Below are 6583 nucleotides of genomic sequence, written 5' to 3'. Positions count from 1 at the left end.
TCCTGTAATAATCATGCATATGCCCAGCTTGTACGTCTTCTTGCCTCATGAATTTTCAGAGTGGCCCCAATGAGGCTCCCTCTTGTCTTGGGGACAATTGCCAAGGCTGATCAAAGGAGAAGCAAACTGTGGAAGAGTAGCTTCACTTTGTTTAGCAGAGCTCTGACCCCTTTAATGTCTGTGGCTTTTGGACATGGCCCTATACCCCTCCACCCTTGTTCCCTGTCCTCCAGTTTACACCACACATCCCAGTCCATTGGCCACTGGGGATTCTGAAGGGAACACCGCCCTGAGGACTGAAACGTACCTTGCCTTCCACATAGGTGTAGGGCCCCACTCTCCCAAAATGGCAGTGGAGAGTGGTGGGTAATAAGGGACTGATTTCAGGTCTCTCCTCTCCATTTTCTAGAAGCCAAGTGAATTCTAGTGGGCAAGAAGAAGAGAAGAGAAATCAAGTCATCAACCTGGGAGCACAGGTTATGAGCCCCTGCCTGCGATGTGCCAAACATACTGTGAGACCTCCTGACCCCTCAACCAAGGCCTGCAGACCAGACGAGCTCTTCAGGATTGCCAGTCACTGGCCTAGAGTCATTTCTTCAAGAGGAAGGCTCTCCCTGGGAAGCTGATCTACATTTCTGCTGGGATCGATGCTGTGGAGACTGCATAATTTGGTAAGTAGGGAAGCTGTTAGTTTTGTCTCAGCTGACAATAATTATGGATTCGGGTGCCCAGATCAAGAATGAGCAAATGGTCTGGAGAAAAATCAGCAGGGAAACTATAATTTTTGGGAGGTGAGGTGGGATGGTAGGTAACATCTAAGTCAGCAAAGAAAAAGTGCTATAGAGCAATGGCTCAGGAGTCTAGGAGAATATGGGGACGGCTCCAGAAAGTTTAACGTACAGATTTGCCCTTTATTCTGTACCTTTATTCTGTTCTATCGTTCCCTTCTATAGTTCTGTCTCATTGCCCCCCAAATGTTCTTTTTGCACCAGCCACTATTAAAAATGGAACAGGAAACAAATAAGAACACAAATAAATACTACCCCACCAACCTTGATCAATGCCAGACACATCGTGAGTATTGACTCAATGAATGAGTAATAATTGCTTAACATTCTGTTGCCGCAGCGCACTACATCTAGTGTTGGTAGCTTACCAACAGACAACATGTTCTTTGTAAGAGAATAAAGTATTTGAGACACTTTTTCTCAAATATTTTTCTCAAATATTTCACCTCAATATTTTGCCATGTTTCAGGTTTATTTCAGTAGATTTTTGATAGGACACTGTGAAATCCCTATATGAGTGTTAAGGGTTTGAATTCAGAATCCCACATGGCTGGGAAAATGGTCTCTTTGATAAACCATGCCTTTGGTTCTTTGGCACTTTGTTTTGGCCTTATCCAGCCAAACTGCTCTCCAGGCTATACTGCTTTTTCCCCAGCGGAGTAAGTCTGTTCACACAAAAGCCTTCTGTGACACGGCCCTTTCAATGTCCATCAGCTCTTCTTTGAACAAGGCGAGCGTTGTTGAGCTTTACGGCATGAGCGATCTCAGAAGTGGCCCCATTCCATTGCCAAATAGCACAATGATGGGTCATTTAAGAGTACTTGACTTAGATGAGTTTAGCAGTGTTCATCCAGTTGGGGTGACCCATAGAAGAGAGTTGAAATTGTAGGTTTGATGACTTTGGGAGTAGCAAGTTCTGTTTTGTTCCATTAGATTTGTCAATTGTGGGCATAGGGGCATGTGATGTCAATATGGTTGATGTGGGATCAGCACAAATGAATCCTTCTTACTTGAAAAACTAAAACAAAAAACAAGAAGGTGGAAATCTTGGCGAACATGGAGACAAAATCTCAATCATTCCCTCCCTCCCTCGCCCTCTTCCTCCCTTGTCCTTTGTATGATCATTACTTCGTGAATGGAATGACAGTAGGGTCTACTGCTTCTGTCCTGTATGGTTTAAGATGCACCTACTGTGTGACAACTCAGTGGTGTTATAAAGGAAGGCACCCGCCTCTCTGTGTTCCCTCCTGAGCTGGCCTTCTCTCAGTGTCTCAAGGACCATGGCACTGGCCCCTTGTTTATGTTGCTGAACTCCATGGTTAACAAGATGCTGTTTTCCGTCTAATGAACTTGCCCTGCAGGCACAGGAAAGGGGTTGGTTCCACCATTTTCAGAAGCCAAGCAACCGATAAATTTAACAGGATTTTGTTGACATTAATTGGGTTTGCGTTGGTGTGAGGCATTCTCGCTCCTGGCTCATTTGCCTTCTGGATCATTTGAATCACCCAGGTTCTGGTCAACCAGTCATTCAACCATGTGATTCCAGGCTTAACAATATCTCCGAGTCACTGGCGACTCAATCACACTTTCGTTTATTGCTCAATAAAATAATAATAACAATTCATGCAGACATTTAACCAGGCTACATTTCTCCAGGGGCAAAATTAAGCTTTCTGATTTAAAGAAGTGTCTGCTTTCACTTCTTTTTTTTCCCCCAAAGAAATAAGTCAAAATGCTTTTGGTATTAACAAAAGACTCTTTCCAAAGGTGTAGCTACTGACATCTGGAGTGAACTCTAAGAACTGGTTTTAGGATTGAAGAAAAAGGGGAGAAGACCAGGCACTACTATGGTTTCTGTAGCAGAGATACACGCACACAAATATTAACTGTTTTAACTTATAAAACAAATTACTTACTAATTCTTGTTTAAGAAACAGGCTTTGCAGATTTGCCCACTGATAAGTCTTGCCATTTTGCCAAGAGGCAAAATATATGAATGCTAAGTTTTTGTTTAGTTTCTATTGCAGACGCTAACTTACAGAAGGAACCTCTGTCCTTGAGAAGTTTTTATGTTAGGCATGTGTGAGCTAAGACATGAATGACACTGAGGGCTAATTTGCAAGTGGGGCTTTTATATCCACAAATTGGTGAAGAGAGCCATCATCATTCAGGGTGAGGGGCCAAGATTTCAAATCTGTTCAGAACTGACGCTTTTGTAGTTTCCCATAACAATTGTTAGAAAGTGCATCACACATTTGGGCCTCGTGACAATCTCATATTGCTAGAAAAGTCTTTAAGTACTTGATTCCCAAAGCTCTTTGCTTACCAGCTGCATCCTGGACTATTCAGATGCAGAAAAAGCTCTACTTTAGGCTTAAAATAAATGAAATATCATTGAACACACACACACACACACACACACACACACACACACACACACACACACATATTGGATAAAAAGCAACCAGTTCCAAATTTATAAGATTCTTAAACTATCAACTGAAAGGTCTTTTTCAAGTCAGTTTCTTTTAATAACTCACTATTCTGGAGTACAGGTATAGTGCTTTTAAACTGACTTTATTGTTTGTGCATCCCTAATTAGCGCCTTTTTGAATTCTGTCAATGATCAATGTGCAGATGATCAGTGTGCAGATGGTTGGAACATTGCAAATGGGCTGTGCTCTGTGAACTTGCCTCAACATTTAATACAAAATAATTATTATCAAATTCCTTCAAAACTTCTGAAAAAATCATTCGTTCCTTTATGCTATTTCATCACTACACATTATTTTTTTTAACATATGTATAATCCTGTATTGTGTTTCTTATGACCAAGGTGCATCTTTGTGCCATCGCTGGCAGAGGGCAGGGGTGACCTTGGCAGGTCCCCACGTGGAGAAGAAGGTGGTAAATTTCTGTCTCTGTTTTTACTAACCCAATCAGAATTTCAAAAGTGTGTTGCCTAAATGTGTAGACATTAGAATCAAGGTGGACTTGGATATATATTTTTGATCCTTGTTTGTGTATTCAGACATCCGTAATGTGTAGAGCTGTTCCAATGAGCGGTTTGGCTCTGAGTCCATATGTTGATTGAGGACATAGGTTCACCAATTGGGACCGATGTCTCCCAGACCAGATAGAAGCGTACAAATTCTAGCTGGAATGGCAGTTTGCTCAGTGAAAGCTATGGGGCTCAGATTCCATCTGTCTTGTGTCTCCATTCTGCCAGCAAGATGGTCACATCTGTGTGGCCCCAGGTAGTTGGTGGCCTGGCTGCGCTGTAGCCAACAGAAAGCGGGTTGTAGAGGATGAAGGGAGAACATGCCCCTTTCCTTTCAGGGCATGACCTGCAAGTTGGATCCTTCCTCTCACAACCTATTAATGGTCTGCACTGAAATCAGAGGTCAAGTGCTTAGAAAACTTTATAGCGATATGATGTTGCTGTGAAATCCAGATCCCTGATCAATTTCCTTATCATTTATTTTCATTGTATTTCCCAAAAGCATCAGTTCTCAACAGATTAGAGTTTTTCAGAAAAAAGCTCTTTACCCCAGAAAGCAATGGTCTCATAACCAATTTGCAGGTTTAAAAGCCCATTTGCAAATTAATTAACCATCTAGCTGCGGAGAAGCACATGTGGTTCAGAGATGGTCCATAGCTTCCAACCAAGACAGGCCCATTGAAATATGGTGAGGCTGGGGCACCTGGGTGGCTTAGTCAGTTGAGTGTCTGACTTCAGCTCAGGTCATGATCTCACAGCTTGTGAGTTTGAGCCCCGCATCGGGCTGTCTGCTCTCAGTGCAGAGCCTGCTTCAGATTCTCTGTCCCCATCTCCCTCTGCCCCTCCTCTGTTCTCTCTCTCTCTCTCTGAAAAATAAATAAATGTTAAAAAAAATTTAAATATGGTTCTGCTGTAGGGAGTGGAGGTAGACCGAGGACCACTAGCAGTGTGTACACAGAGACCTTTCCAAGGCCTGTCGTGGTTGATTTTGGTTCCCAAATGAAGTTTTGATTATTCACCTTGTCATCATTTGCTGAGACGTGAGGCAGCAATGTGTAATGTAGCTTCGCCGGGGAGTCCCTCATACCATACTCTGATCCGTCTCAGCATCGGCTTACTCCATGTGGGCAGTGTCCAGCCATTCCATGTGTTGAAGGAAGATTTACTCAAGATTCAAGCCTGAGGATTTGTGATAAAACACAAGAGAAAAAGCAAATGCTTCAAGGTAGATGAAGACTACTATCTTTGGATGGCCTGGGATGGAACATGTAGACAGTCTGGGGAGCCTCTGGTCAAAGGCAAATGTATAGAGCTTTGTTTTATTGCAATAATTACCCAATGGCTAAAATATGGGTAGAGTTGCCTTCTGGGAAGAATTCTATATGAACATCACATCTTATAATTGAACTCTTTACTCTTCACCAGTGGAAACACCCTAAGGATGGGGAGTCAGGCCTTCGTGGGCTTTCCGCAGCCCCCTTGGCTACGTGTGGGGTTTGAGGCCTCCTCTCATCCCAGCCCACATCCCATGTGGCTGATCCAAATCCCAGGGTGCATCTCTCTGAAACCCATTCCTGTTTCTCTTCTAGTTTCTTCCCTTCCTTCTCTCCCTGGTTTGAGAAAGTCTAGGTTGTAGTTGTTGGGAGCTTAAGCCTTCCACTAGAAGTACTGTACCCACTTCCTCTGTTGAGCTGGTTGCTTATGACTGAGTAATGGGTTGCATTTTCCCAGCTTATTGGGGTAGAGGCCAGGGTGGTGACACAAGGGAATCTGAACCAGGCTCTCTGCCTGGGTCTTATTGAAAATTTGTTTGAGGGACATAACTCAGTGGAGGGGGCTGATGGATTGAGGGTAGCAGGCTGTGAGAAACACCTATTGCTCTTTTTAGGTAGGATGAAAATATATAAAGGAAGATTCAATGTCTTTCCAGAAGTAACCTGATGGAATTCATCATGTGGCTTCTATAGGGGAGTTGCACATTGGGCTGGTGCTATAGTCTTTATTTATTTATTTATTCATTTTATTTATTTTTTTATTAAAATTTTAAAAAATGTTTTATTTATTTCTGAGAGAGAGAGACAACATGAGCAAAGGAGGGTCAGAGAGAGAGGGAAACACAGAATCTGAAGCAGGCTCCAGGCTCTGAGCTAGTTGTCAGCACAGAGCCCGACGTGGGGCTCGAACCCACAAACCACGAGATCATGACCTGAGCCAAAGTCAGATGCTCAACCGACTGAGCCACTCAGGCACCCCTATTCATTTTATTTTTAAACTCTGACATCTGAATGTCTCTCCGAAAGAGATGTGTCTCTGATATGCTATCTGGAGTTGAGAGATGAGATTAGAAGGGATTGGCTGCAGGCAAGGGATTCAAAGAGCTATAAATGAAAGACACTGAATTTGAGGATGAGAAAGACACAGAGGAGGTTGGGTAGAGGGAAGACTAATCACTTTGTGCGAGCCTGAAGCCCAAGGTCTCAGAACTAATGAAGGAAGAAGTGTGTCCCAACCTTGCGAATCCATTAAGAACCATTCAGTTGTACTTCCAACAGGCAAATTTTATGGCCTATAAATTATGCTTCGGAAAAAAAACACATAGGTGTGTCTAGTACTCCATTTCGAGTTATTTACAATCACACTGTTGCAGTAGAATTTGCAAATGCCTCCCCAGAATTTCACAAAGCTCACTGAACACCAACAGAACTCATGAGTGGGTTTGTTTATTTGTGTGGTTTTGGTGGAATCTAAGAAAAGTTTGGCGTTCCATAATTGGTGGAAAGAGACATTGCGCACC

The 6583-nt window shown here is 42.9% G+C and overlaps 1 non-coding gene across 1 annotated transcript; it reads right to left on the bottom strand.

Moving 5' to 3' along the window:
- Positions 1-5952: 5952 nt before the first annotated feature.
- TRNAQ-UUG lies at positions 5953-6037 on the bottom strand. Its single transcript has one exon. It is a non-coding gene; the product is annotated as a tRNA-Gln (tRNA).
- Between the last annotated feature and the right edge of the window lie 546 nt (positions 6038-6583).

This window comes from Hyaena hyaena, unplaced genomic scaffold, assembly GCF_003009895.1.
Source record: "Hyaena hyaena isolate Hyena2069 unplaced genomic scaffold, ASM300989v1 scaffold_2, whole genome shotgun sequence".
Classification (NCBI taxonomy): Eukaryota; Metazoa; Chordata; class Mammalia; order Carnivora; family Hyaenidae; genus Hyaena; species Hyaena hyaena.
Note: the sequence above shows the minus strand (reverse complement) of the source record. Positions and strands in the feature narration are given on the sequence as shown.